General features: G+C 38.2%; 1 protein-coding gene and 1 long non-coding RNA gene across 6 annotated transcripts in view; one reads left to right on the top strand and one right to left on the bottom strand.

Annotated features, from left to right (window-relative positions):
* Positions 1 to 10765: 10765 nt before the first annotated feature.
* LOC127527305 (uncharacterized) lies at positions 10766 to 13475 on the bottom strand. The gene is made up of 3 exons (XR_007934649.1): positions 13359 to 13475; positions 11149 to 11968; positions 10766 to 11030 (listed from the first exon to the last, which is right to left on the bottom strand). It is a non-coding gene; the product is annotated as an uncharacterized LOC127527305 (long non-coding RNA).
* Positions 13476 to 14740: 1265 nt separating this feature from the next.
* Positions 14741 to 16503, top strand: part of svopl (SVOP-like) — a 54752-nt gene continuing 52989 nt past the window's right edge. For 2 of the 5 annotated variants that reach the window (XM_051920273.1, XM_051922552.1), the window contains exon 1: positions 15231 to 15371. The gene's annotated coding sequence lies outside the window, so the exon portion shown is untranslated. Of the gene's footprint in view, positions 14814 to 14857; positions 14906 to 15230; positions 15372 to 16503 lie in introns of those variants that run through there. The other 3 variants (XM_051931787.1, XM_051934847.1, XM_051928695.1) reach the window with 3 other exon arrangements.

The following is a 16503-nucleotide window of genomic DNA, read 5'->3' as shown; positions in this document are numbered from 1 at the left end:
GGTCATTGTGAAACCAGTAAACAACTCACAAATTACTGAATAAAGACTTTGTACCAGAAATTCCACTACTTCTCCACATGTGCTAGCTGCCCATTTTATGTTAATATAGCAAACTAATCTTTATCAGGAAAGAATTATGACTTCAGATTTGTTGGTTCTGACCGTCATCTCAGAAATGTCACAAATGTAATCCTATGAGTTATCCAGCAGAGACCACAGTCAGAAGAAGACGAGACAGCAACCTCTAATGGAAGAAGCAGAGATGAAGCCCTTAATCAGTTAATGTTCAAGGGTTGACTTCAAACCATTAAAAAGTAAAAGAAGAAATGACAAAAAGACAAAATATTTTGTTTTCAGGCTTCTCTTTTTAAAGCTGTGTTGACTATCCTTTATTACTAGAGTGAACCTGGCGAAATGACCCCTTCTGTATAACCCAACAACATCAAAAAGTATAGCCAGAGAAGGCAACTCAAAATACACCAATTAATGGTTTAGTATATAGGAGATAAGTAACGGTCTGGTTTATTAAAATATTTAAAAATGTGTGCATTTATATTTTTATGCATGTGTGACGTGGAATTGGAGGTTGGAGAAGCAGGTTTGGCCAGCATGGGAACGAGGTAGATTCCTTTCGATATGGACATGACTGTACAGTGTAAAATGGTAATCTGTCTCTGTCCCCTCTTTCTATCCGTCTCACTCTATCTAACATTATAACTTGAACAGAACAGATTGAAATACCTTTATTTTGATTTACAGAAAAAGAAAAATGGCAACCCAGCCACAAGGCATGCACAAGCCAGTGCAGTCTTACTGCCAGTCCCAAGCCCAGGTAAACTGGGGTGGGTTGCATCAGGAAGGGCATCCAGAATGAAACCCGTGCCAAATCCAACATGTGGATGAGAAACAGACTGTCCATACCGAATCAGTTGAGGCCTAGGTTACTGACAACTGCCACCAATGATGTCTAGCAGGGTATTGGCAGAAACTATCCTACTGCTGGGCAAAGAAGGCACAGAAGGCAAAGGAGAACAAGAGGGGAAAAGTGGGTTCAGAGACGATTACAGGGAAGGAGGGAAAGGAGTGTGGAGTTCAGATTCAGAACTTTGAATGTTGGCACTATGAGTGGTAAAGGGAGAGAACTGGCTGATATGATAAAGTGAAGAAAGGTATATATACTGTGTTTACAGGATACCAAGTGGAATGGGGGAAAGGCTAGAAGAATCAGAGGTGGGAGCAAACTGTTCTGCCATGGTGTGGACGGGAAGAAAAATGGGGTAGGGGTAATTGTAAAAGAAGAGTATTTTAAGAGTGCTTTGAGGGTGAAGAGAATGTTTGACAGAGTGATGAGCATAAATGTGGAAACTGAAGAGATAATGTTAAATGTCATCAGCACATATGCTCCATGACTAGGATATGAGATGGAAGAAAAAGAAGATTTCTGGAGTAAGTTAGATGAAATGGTGGAAAGCATACACCAAGAAGAAAGAGTGGTGATCAGAGCAGCATGTTGGTGAAGGGAACAGTGGTGATGAGGAGGTGATGTGCAGGTGATGTGCAGGTATGGCATTAAGGAGAGAAATGTTGAAGGGCAGGTGGTGGTTGACTTAGTAAAAAGGATGGAAATGGTGGAGGTGAATACATATTTTAAGAAGAAGAAGGAGCACAGGGTGACATAAGAGTGGAGAAAGTGCACACAGGTGGACTATGTTCTATGTAGGAGATGCAAAGTGAAAGAGATTAGCACCTGTAAGATGGAGGCAGGGGTTAGTGTAGCTAGGCAGCATCAATTGGTGGTATGCAGAATGAATTTTGAGGTGAAAAGGTGAAAGACAGTGAGAAGGGAACCAATGATCAGGTGGTTGAAGCTGAAAGAGGAAGACTATTGTGTGAAATTCATAGAGGAAGTGAGACAGGTGCTGGGTGGTGGTGAAGAAATGTTAGATGATTGGAACACCACAGCTGAAGTGTTAAGGGAGAGAGCTAGGAAGGTGCTCAGTGTGACATCTGGACAGAGGAATGAAGACAAGGAGACTTGGTGGTGGAATGAGGAAGTACAGAAAAGAATAAACAGGAAGAGGTTAGTGAAATAGAATTGGATAACCAGAGAGATGACAAAAGCGTACAGGTGTACAAAGTGATGTGCCAAAAGGTGAAGAGCAAAGTGGCAAAGGCTAAGGAAAAGGCATATGCCGACCTACAGTATATGAAAAGCTGGACACAAAGGAAGGAGAAAAGCACTTGTACCGACTGGCTAGCCAAGGGTACTGAGCAGGGAAGGACATGCTGCAGGTGAGGGTGATAAAGGATGCAGATGGAAATTTGCTGACAAGCAGGGAGTGTGTTGAAAAGGTGGAAGGAATACTATGCAGGGCTTATGAATATAGAAAATGAGAGAGTTGTAGGTTGGATGAAGTGGAGATAGTAAATCATAAAGTACCAAGGATCAGCAAGGCTGAAGTGAAAGAAGCTATGAAGAAGATAAAAAGTGGAAAAGCAATTGGCCAAGACGATATACCAGTGGAGGTATGGAGATGTTTAGGTGAGATGGCAGTAGAGTTTCTAACTAGATTGTTAACTAAATCTTGAAAAGTGTGAAGATGCCTGAGGAGTGGAGAAGAAGTATATTAATACCAATTTTCAAGAATAAGGGAGAGGTACAGAGCTGCACTAACTACAGGGGTATAAAGTTGATCAGCCACACCATGAAATTACAGGAGTAATGGATGCTAGGCTGAGAGGAAACAATCTGTGAGCAGCAATATGGCTTCATGCAAGGAAACAGTACTATAGACTGATGGAGAAGCACAGTGAAGGTCAGAAGAAATTGTTTTGTGTGTTTGTGGACTTTGTGGAAACTGTATGATAGGGTGCCAAAAGAGGAGTTATGGTACTGTATGAAGAAGTCAGGAGAAGCAGAAAAGTATGTGAGGATGGCACAGGATATAGATAGATAGATAGATAGATAGATAGATAGATAGATAGATAGATAGATAGATAGATAGATAGATAGATAGATAGATAGATAGATAGATAGATAGATAGATAGATAGATAGATAGATAGATAGATACTTTATTATGTATGAGGACAGTGTGACTCCGGTGAGGTTTGCATTTGGAATGACAGCCTGGTTCAAGGTGAGAGTTGGATTACATCAAGGATCAGATCTCAGGCCTCTCCTGTTTGCTATGGTGAGGTCAGACAGGAGTCTCCATGGACTATGATATTCATGGATGACACTGTGATCTGTAGTGAGAGTAGAGAGCAGGTTGAGGCAAACCTGAAGAGGTGGAGGTACACATTGGAGAGAAGGGGAATGAGAGTCAGTAGGAGTAAGATGGAGTGGAATGCATAAATGAAAGTGAAGATGGTAGAAGGCTGCGACTGCAAAGACCATAGGTGGTAAAGGCAGACAAATTTAAAAATATGGGTTCAATAGTCCAAAGCAACAGAGAGTACAGCAGAGAGCTGTAGAAGAGAGGGCAGGCAGGGTGGACTGGGTGGAGAAAAGTGGCAGGAGATATTTGTGATAGAAGAGTACCTACAAGAGTCTATAAAAGTTCTATAAAATGGTAGTGAGACCAGTTTTGTTATATATGGTTTTGAGATGGTGGCACTGACAAAAAGACAGGAGGATGAGCTGGAAGTGGCAGAGTTAAAGATGCTACGATTTTCCCTCGAAAAATGGCAAATGGGTAAAGTCTCCAAAACATAGCCACAGAGCAGGTGAGAATCCTAACTTGCATGTTTAGAAAAGGTTCACTCAAACTAGCCTGAGTGCTTACTCCACTGGATGGCTTCAGTCTACACAGGGCAAATTGGGCCTTCAAAACTGCAAAAATAATAACAAAGGTCTATAAATTTTAAAAACCCACACAAAATGAGGGGATTTCCGTCAACCCCTGTCATGTGCAATTAAAGGCAAAGGTAAAAATCTTTATTAAGAAGGATTTATATTAACAAAAAATAACAAATAAAAGAAATATCAAACAGGCAAAATAATTTGCCAAAAAAGGCAATCCACAGTGACCAAGTTCTAATACAATAGTACAGTAAACAAAATCCAAAGACAAGCAAAAATTCAAGGCAACTGAAAGAACTGAAAGAAGGGCAAAACTCACAAATCAAATCTCTTGCTGCATTCATGTCTATTGGACTATTTGGAGCTCTGACTTGTGACATTTCATCTTCCGTTTCAGTGGTTTGACTGAAGTTTCTGGCAGAACAATTTGGAAAATTGCAAGAATGCTGCTGATTTGTTACTCAATCTGCAAAAAAAAAAAAGCAATTAAAGGTAAACTATACATTTTATATGAAAATAAAGTTCAAGCTACACATATTAAATGTACATCACTTTGCTCCAAATGCAATTTGACCGCAAAAATGGCATTTTTGGCGGACCAGATGTTTTTTTTATTATTTTATTCAATTGACTGAAGTGAAAAGTCAGCATTACATCATAACTCAGAAAATTCAGGTAGCTATGTTTTCACTGAATTTTTCAATTTAGAGCTCCAAGTGTTTATTTAGTGTTCTGCAATCAGAGGGAACACCACCCCCCTTGGACTACCCATATATTCCAGACTCTAAATAAATCAAAAGATCCGATTTACTTGAACATATAGAAATACCGATGCAAATCAGTAATGTGAATGAATCCAAACGCTCATAACTACCAAGGAACTCACTTTCCCAGCCTGCATTTATAAGCTGGGGGTGGTTAGCAGTGAGGTAATGGTGGCAATGGCTCTTGGGGGTCCACCCAAAAACACAAGGAACATGAGAGAACAAGATAACCTGCATATAAATCAAATAATCAATAAATAAAATTAGGACTGAAAACAAAATTAGGCAAGTAATAAATATATAATTAAAAATGTATAAAATAAAAACAAAGAAATGTAAACATATACCAGAAGAGGAACCCTGGCTTAAAGATAACAAGTATAGCACACCTGTACAAACTTCCCCACTATTAGGTCCCATGGGGAACTCTAACAAAAAACAACAAATATGCCTGGGGCAAGTTGTGAATTAATTCATGAATTTTATTGCAAATGTACTTTTTATGTGCCGACACAGCCAACAGAGTGAAGCTGCAGACTGCAATACCTCACGGAACGCCCTTCAGAGCACACCACACCACACACCCATGTAATGACACGATTATCGTAATGTCCTTTCCCAACGTCACTCACATCATGCCCTCTGCGAGACAGTGTTGACGCGCTCGTTGCACAGTATGCTGTAGTTGTACAAATTACAACAGTTTTCTATCTGGTCAAACATAAATGACTTCCAGTCTCATACTTATGCTATCCAATCATTCTAAGCTCTTTCACGATTCTAACACTTTGCCATTATAAAGTACAGTTTTGTTTTTTTTTACTATTTTGAATGGTTGTTCATTACGTTTTCTCCTGAAGTGTTACAGTATAGTAAATGTAACAAATCTTATTACTATCCAGTATTTCAAACAGAATGTACCTCATGAAACTCATACCTATAGATTTTCAATCTATTAATGTATTTCATATTCCCACTAGAAAATTATACACATGTGAAACAATAATAAGCTTAATTATTTTTAGAAGCTTTGCAAAAACAGCGCTACATATAAAATTGGTTTTAAAACTGACAAGGGAACATTTTAGGGAACAGTCATTTATTTATTGATTTGATCCATCACCGTTTTCATTAGTAAAAGCTGCATGTGTGAAATACTGTATGTCATGTCCATATCAATTGAAAGGCATGTGACTCCCAGTAGATTTTACATAATTTTACATTTTTTAACAACTTTTCAGTTTGAGACAATCGTGATTGTTCTTAAACCTTTTCATGCAACATTTAAGTTGATTGCAAAGACCCAATTTATACCAACATAGACTTACACTGTCTTTGAGTCGTCGTCTTTTTAAAATTTTGATAAATATCAAAAACTGTTACAACTACTACTACTAATAATAATAAATAGTGGGTCAGTTACAGTGTGCTTTCAGCAGGGAATTATCCCAAGGTGATCTCATCATTAAACATACAGTATTTGTTGTTTTCTGCATACAGTACAATGATATTATTACTTACTGTACATGCCTCTCCAGAACAGTGATAATATAATAAAACACAAAAAATATATAGAATACAATTTACAGTATAGATATATACCAGTTATATTTCAAATATTTATACCTAGTCTTTTTCTTACAATGTTTCTTATTATGATTGGCTGTTCAGTAACTCCACAACTAAAACACTTTCTTTGAAGCCATATTTAGCGCCACTGGTTCTTTACTATTTGCCAGAAGGAAGGATTAAGAAAAACACTTGTGCAGGATGGCTGAGTGTGTAATAATCTTAGCAGAATGTTTTTTAGATACCCTGGACAGAAGGCAGCTGGGTGCCAGTAATAGTTTGTGGCTTTCACCACCCTCTGCAGTGACCCAAGTGTGTGTGCCCTACCAGGATGTGATGCCGCCAGTGAAGATGGACTCCAGACAGCATCTGTGAGACATCTCAGGAAGGCATTGGTGAACTTGGCAATAAACAAAACGTGCTGTTCCCTCCTCAATTCATCAGTGATTGTTACTGTACAAAATTTTAAAAAGCTCACCATTTCCACAGCACCTACACCCAAAAAAAAGACAAACCACAGCACACCCTGTTCTCTGAAGTCTATGACTTGCTCCTTAATTTTTGGACATGAAAGGTGAGATTGTCCTAGGACTGCTTAGTCAGCAGGTAAACCTGTTACCTGCAAGCCATTTCATTACTGTTGGTGATCAGGCCTATGACAGTGATATCAGTAGCATTTTTAATGATGGAGCTGGTGTGGTGTGCGGACGCAAAGTCACACCGGGGGATTAGCACACTACCCCATAGTGTGCATGGGTTGAGAGTGAGCATAGAGGATATGATGTTGACAGTCTGCAAAGCTGAGGTCTGCTCGCTATGAAGTCCAAAATCCAGTTCTGTTGGCACAACAGTGTTGAATGCTAAGCTATTGAATATAAACATAACTCTGTAAAAGCAGCTTTTACATTATCCAGATGTGCCAAGATGATATGGAGTATAAGACTTAACTGATGTACCAGTATGCGTCATGGAAATGGTGAAGTGGAGCGAAGTTATCTACTAAGTTAAAATTAAGTAAGAAGTCTGAGTGAGTGTAGTTAGTTCTAAAATGAGTTATCACATACAACACAGAGACTGTTATGGACATGAAAGGCATGAATAAACAGATAAGCACATTTTAAACATTACAAAAGATGTACAGTAAATCATGAAACACATATATTCTCTCTCTCTCTCTCATACACACACACACACACTATATATATATATTTCAGTCCCAGGGGCTGTAGATTTTTGTCCCAGCTAATTTTTGCTTTTAATTAGACTCCCTTCTTGAACTTGCAAGCCAACAGTCTAGTCTTGAAAATTAAAGTGATGTATCAAAACACAAAGCTCATTGTTATAACTACCACATAGGGAGTGTAACCTGTGGGGGGCATTTTAGTACCCAAACCCTGGACACAACCACACACACAAAGATCCAGGTTCAAATATGAATTTATTTTTAAGAAATAAAGCACACAATCCCAGTTAGGACATCCATCTGTGTCCTCAATCCATTACATTGGCCATTTCAGTAGACAAGGAACTATTGAACCAGGTCAGAGAGCCAGTCCATCCCCACTTTTCTTTACAGTGAATCACTGATCAAATCCACTGAACAAAATAGATAGATAGATAGATAGATAGATAGATAGATAGATAGATAGATAGATAGATAGATAGATAGATAGATAGATAGATAGATAGATAGATAGATAGATAGATAGATAGATAGATAGATAGATACTTTATTAATCCCAGGGGGAAATTCACATACTCCAGCAGCAAAAATATTAAATTAAAGAGTAATGACATCAATGTAGGCTTTCTGCCACATGTAGTTCCTTGGAAATTTTGAAGGCTGAAAAAAATAAATAAAACACAAAAATCTAATTTGTCGAACAGCAGCAACTGATGGGAATATTTTTTTTACCCCGTATCTCATCAAGAAAAAAGTTAATGTCCTTCATGCATTCAAAAGTAAATAACAAGGTGGACATGACTTCTTCAGTATCTTCATCGTCTCCCCTTTGTTCTAATTTTTCAACTGTGTACATAACTTCATCCTCGTCAATTTCCAGAATTCTTGGCCGGATGATTGTCCCAACAAGTCGGTCACAGGCAGTCAAGATGTTTTGGATCAATGAAGACTTTTTTATGAAAAAGAAAAAAAAATACTGTTAAGTACTTTATTAGGAATATCAATATATTAACTCCACTTTTACTCAAAGTACAGTCACATTGGCTTATGAAATAAACACACCAATATGACCAAAGTATGTCATAGGAATGCTTAGCTCAATTGATTTCTCTTGCTTTTTGCCTCTAATGTACTGCCTGTATTAATGAGGTAGAGTAAAAAAGAAAAAAATAAACTCCAGTGTACAACTAAAGCAGTTCATCCTCAAGGGAATGTCCTATCTAGTTAGAAACTATTCAGAAAGTGCACAAATAATTCAAAATGACTAAGTGCTCTGTAGTGAAAAAGCATACATTTTTATTTAGTAATACATTGCTGTAAGACCCATTTCAATTCAATCTGTACGTCTACAGGAATTGTACTGAAGTGAGTCCCTGAAAGACAAAAATAGTCCAATTACCACAGCATTGTCACTTGTGAAGGCCAAATTCATCATTTCAAATAATAGGTCATTTAGTTGTTCCAAGTTTAGTAAGCATGCTTTAAAAACTGCTGAAACATTCACCCAAACATATTGCAATAGAAATGCTACATGCAAAAAGTTATACATAATCGAAAGTGTTTACCTGAAGCAAACAATCACTCCATTCTAGATTGGTTGATTTCTGAATGATATTGACAAGGAAAAAGAAAGTCATTACCTTTAAGGCATTTGCTGTGTTTGTATCGGTAAGAATCATTTCACTACATACCTGACAGGGCTGTGCCTTTGTGAGAACCACACTTTCCATACTACTAGGCACTGCAATACAGATTATCAAGTATTATCCATCCATCCAGCCATCCATTTTTCAACCCGCTGAATCCGAACACAGGGTCGCGGGGGTCTGCTTGAGCCAATCCCAGCTAACACAGGGCACAAGGCAGGAACCAATCCCAGGCAGGGTGCCAACCCACTGCAGATCAAGTATTATGCATTTCTGCAAATCAATTATGCAGCATTTCAACAATTTAAATACATTACAATTTGCTAACAACTAAATGTAATCATAAATATGATGACCTGCAAATTCAGTTAATGCTATCTAATGCCACAGATGAAACTGATCTTTGAAGAACAAGGAAAACAATCAAAAAGTTACACTCCACAAAAGCAACTCTATGAAGCCATTCATTGCCTAAATTTTAGGAACAGTAAATGTTATACTATTAATTGTACTGGCATAAATAATTTAGTCAACATTTTCATATGCTTCAGTAATGGAAAAGGGTGGGGGAGAAAAGTCCTTGCTCTTTTCTATCTTGTCTGGAATTGCTGGAAGCAGAAATAATTGCCATTTAATAAATCAGTTAGAGCACACAAAACTCTCATTTTTAAGACCACTATTCTCTGCCCCCATAATGCCATTGACACCACACAGGGCTGAAGAAAGACACACCTCAGTGAAGACCTCACTGGAGACCTGCTGTGTGACCTGTTGGACAAAGACTTTTTGTGAAGTTCTAATATATAAAATTAGTGTCAGAAACACCTTTCAACTGATAATTACGAAGCACTACCTGTGGTACACAGAATGTCCTTCTTCTCGTGTGGAAATTGAAGACCGCTGTCTTGGCTGGAAGATAAAAAAAAAAATTTAGAAATACTATAAGTTGACAAATTCTTATAGCGGTTCTTCCCTTAAAAAATGCTTGAAAAGTTACACACCTTTTAATGCTGGCTTTGCGAAATAAAAGAAGACACCACCATCTTCTAATTTGTGGCATGTCTTCCTAAAAAATGTAAATCAGGAAATTACAATAAATTCTATGAATAAAAAATACCTCAGTAGGTAGGACTGCTGGAATTAGTTTTTTGTGGTATAGATATGTTACCATTTTAACAAGACCATCTCCCTTTGGTGGACAAAGGGTTTCTTTTCGTACACTGTCAGATTCTGACCAGCTGGTATCCTTTGCATTTCCTATTTTGAATTCTTCTGAGTCTTCTGTGCTCTTAACTTTCTTAAAAGGTTCCCTGTTAGTCTGAAAAAGATGCCATTTTGCTATATATTTATGCAAACATGACATTCGTGGTTTGGAACATGGACAGTGCCAGGAATTACACTTGATGTCATAGTATGCCAAAACCCTGGCAAGTCTACTATAATAGGACACTATGGGCTCATACACTGATATGAACCACTTTGAACTTTTATCATTCAGTGTGACCTCATTGCTTAAGGTAATGCCATGTTCGGTAGCTTCACATTGCCTTTTCAAGCATTGTTCTTTTTTATGTTCTCCCATTCACTTTTCCCTAACCATGTCATTTAGCACTTCCTCAGTTAGGACCACATCTGTGTTGCCTGTTGGGAGGCAATAGGAAAGGGACTGAATGTGTTGACAATCAAAGGCCATTAGTCCACTCCTTAGTGCAAAATCCATTTCACATAGAATTTTATATGTAGAACCCCAGGTCTTCTTCTGAACGTGCAATGGAATTGATTCACCATGGAAAGCTTTTGCAACAGCAAATATTCCTCTAGCCTTGTTAATGCACATGGATTTAAGATGATGTTCTGTACTAATCCCTTGCTTACAGCTTGAGTGTTTTCTCTTCATGTGCACTCAAAGGTTCTTTTTGTTCAGTCTGAGGTTACAAAGAGAACATTTTACCTTTCTGATCTTGGCTTGGACCATCTTATGGAATTCAGAGGGCAGAGGCTGGGCAGCAACCGGTGCCGTGGGCACGGAGGGCAGAGACTGGGTGGCGACCGGTGCCGTGGGCACTGAAGGCAGAGGCTGGGTGGCAACCAGTGCTGTGGGCACTGAAGGCAGAGGCTGGGTGGCGACCGGTGCCGTGGGCATGGAGGGCATAGGCTAGGAGGCCATCTGTGCCATGAGCACAGAGGGTCAAAGAGAGCACTTTAGGACCTTTGCCACACTCTGACAAGTGCCTGAGGAACTGATCTTTACAAACTACTGTTTTCTGGCAATAACAGCAATGGTAGTGGCCTGATCCCTGGCAGTTCAGTGAACACTTGAATATTTTGAAACCTGAAACAGTACAAAGAAAAAAAAAAGGTTAATATTCAGAATTATTTTGCTTAACATTTAAAACTGTTCAAAAGAAATTCAGATAATCCTTATATTTAATAAAGTTAAAACATGCAAATCCTGTTCTATTATTCTTTTAAACAGAACAAACTAATTAAAGATTCAGTCAATGATGCTTTTAAAAATTTATGAAAATATACTATACAGTAGTTGCCTGTCAATTGTAGGTAATGTAATTCCACACTTACATTCTGAAACATTAGAGTATTTGTACTATGACCGTTGTCATATTCTACTAAATATTTTAAAAGAGAAAATTGTTAATACACAGTCATGAATTAATTAATCTAAAATTATTCAAAGCTAGCTTTTCAAAAGGTGAAAAAGTACACAGTATACTATTTTGTCAAATAAAATCATGTTGTTAAGGTGAATATCTAGCTGCAGTAAATTGTATTAAAAGTGTCAATTCATCAAATTTTACAAATTACAAGATATATTCTAGAGAGCTTCACATCCCTCCATGAACCACTACTGTCCTTTTGTGGCTCTGTAAGTGGCTGATGATGCCTGCATAATCTGATCTTTTATAGCAAAATAGACAAGCAAACTCCTGAGCACCAAACTCAACTGTAGGTTCCTCTGTGGTCTTCAATATACTTATGTGTCTCTGGTGAATATAAAATAAAGTTCTTAAAACTGACAAACATGCACGAGAACAATCATTTCACTTTATTTCAATTGAAAAAAACTTCAAAAGCAGTATTTTTGAAGAATGCAGGAGAGGTGGGCATGAAACATTTACTATTGTTTTAACAGTTCAAACAAACTGTACTATCATTGAAAGAACTTTACAAAATAATAATAATAATAACAACATGTTTCTATCCTGGCTGTTCTTTTCCCCATTATTGTCTACAATCTAATTTGAACTTTCTTGAACTGGAGGTAATTGAATATTGCATTCACACTTGCCATTTGTTTGTAGCTACTTATTCCAATTTTCAGTTATGTACTGTAAATATATATATATATATATATATATATATATATATATATATATATATATATATATATATATATATGTATATATATATACAGAACTATGAAAAAAAATAATCTAAAGTGACCTAAGTATATTCAAACTTCTGACTAGCAACGTTACTATAACTGAAAAACCAGTATATCCACTATTAACTATGTTTATCTTAGAAACCTATGCAAACAAGAAGCTTTCTGTGGAACATTACCTTATATTGGCTCAATCCCTCTGTATTGTCTTTCTGAAATATATTTTGCTATTTAAAATACCAGGTTACTGATAGGTTTTGCTTCTGATTAACTAGCATATACGTGATATACAGGACAAATGGTGAATGAAATTCTGGCAATTATAAGTACTTAATCACGGTCACTTATATTTGATTACAATCTGTTACACTTAGCTATGGTTAATTATACTCAACAACGGTCAATTACATATCGTAACAATTGTTATAAAAATTATTGACTGCTGAATCCGTCGATTTACTATTCAGAATCGAGTATGCCGAACAGCCCTGTAACAATTAGCTACATAAACCGACCTTTTTGTTGTTTAACTGTTAATACTTTCTTAGAGCGCTTAGTACTGCACAGAACCTGAAAGTTGATTCAACATCTTTATTTCACTATGGTATAATTCGTACCCTAGCAGTAAAGTATAATATCATCTAATATTAGTAAAACTTGCAGCAAACTCACTGCCAGGGCCGGATTTTCCTATAGGCTAACTAGGCTTCAGCCTAGGGCCTCAAGATCAAGAGGGGCCTATATTCAAATTGTTAGCAAAATTAAAATTACACTATTCTAAAAACAGTGAACACTAAAACACTGAACCGAAAATAAGGACAAATTCTACGCATATGACTAATAAACAAACATAAAAATGTATTGGTTAATCACAGTAATGATGTATTTTATTATCTCATGTAATTTACAAACTTAAAAATGGAAGGTGAAAGGGCCTCATAAGTGGAATAGCCTAGGGCCTCTTTTCATATAAATCCGGCCCTGCTCACTGCCATCTTGATTTCCAACTCAAACTCTTTCTTGTTCTTCTTTCCTCGAAAAGCTTTCAGAAAGATTTATTCAAAATCCCCCATTCCTTCGAACTCCGACAAAAACAACAATAACAAGCATACTCCTGAATGCGTTCTGTGTCTAAAGTCAGAGGTATTGCAGGCTGCAGCCAGACCCTTCTCGACACAGCACACGTGTAATGCATTTGCTTGTACATAACAACGAATAATGCATGACAAGCAGCAGTTATCTGGCACGTATAGACGGTATGTAGTATCTGACTGATACGATAATTCTTTGCATTTATATAGCGCTTTTCTCTTTGCATTTATATAGCGCGGGTTAAGGGCCTTGCTCAAGGGTCCAACAGAGCAGAGTCTCTTTTGGCATTTACGGGATTCAACAACAACAACAACAATAACATTTATGTATATAGCACATTTTCATAAAAAAAGTAGCTCAAAGTGCTTTACATAATGAAGAAATGAAAAATAAAAGACAAAATACAAAATTAAAATAAGACAACATTAATTAACATAGAAAGGAGTAAGGTCCGATGGCCAGGGTGGACAGAAAAAAAAAAAAAACTCCAGACGGCTGGAGAAAAAAATAAAATCTGTAGGGGTTCCAGGCCACAAGACCGCCCAGTCCCCCCTGGGCATTCTACCTAACATAATTGAAATAGTCCTCTTTGTAGTTAGGGTTCTCACGGAGTCACTTGATGGTGATGGTCATACAGACTTCTGGCTTTTAATCCATCCATCATTGTTGGAACATCATGGTGCTTTGGGTAGATGGTGGTGGCGCAAGCCATTCGAACCGGCAACCTTCTTCCAGTGCAGATCCCTAGCCTCAGAGCCACCACTCCGCCAATAACCAATACCATACCACCTTCCATCGAGCCGGATTCGAACCAACGACCTTAGAATGTCTAAGCTGTTCCACTACAGTCCTCCGCTCTACCAACTGAACTATCGAAGGTCGACTTTTCGATGGTGGCTGACATGCTGTACTTACTTACCGACCTGTGAAACTGTCGCTTAAAGGGATAAAGAGAATTGCCCTGTGATAAACTGGCGCTGCGTCCAAATCTAATCCTATCTTCGAACTCCAAAATATTGGATCCGATAAACAATACATGGAAGGATGGGTTGCAAACTAAAAGGAATGGATAGATTGAGGATGAAATTAAAGTACAATATATATTTGTATTTATACTCAAACTACTGTCTTCCATTAACAAAAGCATTTGTCTTCTAATTGAAAAAAAGGTTTGAACGAAAACTTCGCAGCGACTTGTTATCGGTTCGTGATCTCTGGTTTTATCATTGCGATGGCCCTTTAAAAGTAAAAATATGCGGGCGGAGGAAAGCAGGTAAAACCAAGATCACGGAGGGCACGCCTTGGTGGTGTGACATCAGATAAGGAAGCAAACAATAGGGGCGCTTGTCCAGGTAAGTGACCACCGGCAAAAAAAAAAAAACCAACACTAAGAAGTAGTGATGTTCCTGAAATGCATTGTATGTTGGACTTCTAAATTGTACAGGTAAAGTGAACACAGTAAGTTTCCTGAGTCGCCCGCTTTCGAGGAGCGAACAGGATACAGGTGATTTTGGCTCCGTTCCATTCTCCATGACTGTTGCTTTGATACCCTGAGCCTTTTGGGAATACTTGCGCCTACGTTTTAGCGCTCTTCTTGCAGCACTGTTGGAAATTAATAACTACCCTACAAAGAAAACCGTAGTGAGGCCACCGCGGATTAATTCAAGGTGTTAGATGTTGAGGTGCTGGAGTTGTTACGAGTCTCGGGGTATCGAATGTCTCGCTGTTGTCATGTAGAAATTGTAACTAGCAGAGGGAGCCGGCGCGTCACACAGGCGCCTCTCCGAGATCCTAAGCAGCAGCGGGCAGCGTCACCCGCAACCCTTCCGAGGATGGAGCCGACAAACTGCGAAGTAAATGTGGCCTGACTCCCAGCTGTACCTTTTCGATTGAATTTTAATCGAGTTCAGGTAAGACTGACGGATAAAACTGACAGTCATTCCGCACCTGAACCCTGCTTGGATTCGCGAAGAGCTGCCCGGCAAACATTCCAGGGCGACACGGGAGGTCAGACTCGGGGGGAGCTTTCGAGCTCAACATTTGCATTGTTCCTCTTTTTAAAAGAATTCACTTTCATTCATGATAGTGGCTGCTGCTAAAAGACATTGGGTACAAAAGGATTTTTTTGCAGTTGAAAATTACCCGTGTACTTTTTTTTTTCTCATCGCTGAAGTAACTGTTGATGAGCCCTGTAGGACTGGCGGTGATTTTAAAGTATATTTGAATGAACTGTAAATGGGCCGGAAGTAAGCGGAGAATTCGCAGGTAGTGCGTACCGATAAAACAAGAGAAAGCCAACCCATAACAGGTCGCTGCAAAAAAATCCGTTCAAGTCACAGTGACGTTCTTACTTGTACGACCATCAGGCAACATCTCGCCACTCTCCGGCGCCATGACAAACACGAATGCACTAAAATACCGAACTTCATTATGACTAAATGGAAATGAAAATGAGCTTACGTAAAATCGTCCTTGTTCCACTTTCTATTTTCCAACAAACTGAAACCTAATAGCATAACGCGGTGTTGCCAGTCCCGTGAATGGACCAATAATGGATGAAAGTCTGGGACTGGCTCTGCCGGTAGACGGTCTGCAGTTGCGAGGAATTTAGCTATTTTATGTATCCCAGTGATTAAAGAATAAATTGTATGAGTTGATATTTCAGAAGTTCCACAGCGTCCGAACATGACTTGCTTTAGGATGGAAAAAAAAATGTCAGCTCAGCCTGATGATTCAACACCCATAACGCGTAGGCAATAGATAGATAGATAGATACTTTATTAATCCCAAGGGGAAATTCACATACTCCAGCAGCAGCAAACTGATAAAAAAACAATATTAAATTATAGATTGATAATAATGCAGGTAAAAACAGACAATAACATTACATTTCCTGGTAACTGAGTTTGCTTGAGGTATCCAGTATTTCTGGAGTAACTGTGCAATGTTTATAATTGCGCCCACAATGTCTTATTTCTTTGTGAATGTGCTGCATTATTAGAGAGGTAATATGTGAATGCTTGTGGAGAATTGGAGGATGTT

This window comes from Erpetoichthys calabaricus, chromosome 1 (genome assembly GCF_900747795.2).
Source record: "Erpetoichthys calabaricus chromosome 1, fErpCal1.3, whole genome shotgun sequence".
Taxonomy (NCBI): Eukaryota; Metazoa; Chordata; class Cladistia; order Polypteriformes; family Polypteridae; genus Erpetoichthys; species Erpetoichthys calabaricus.
This window is presented reverse-complemented; position numbering and strand designations above follow the sequence as displayed.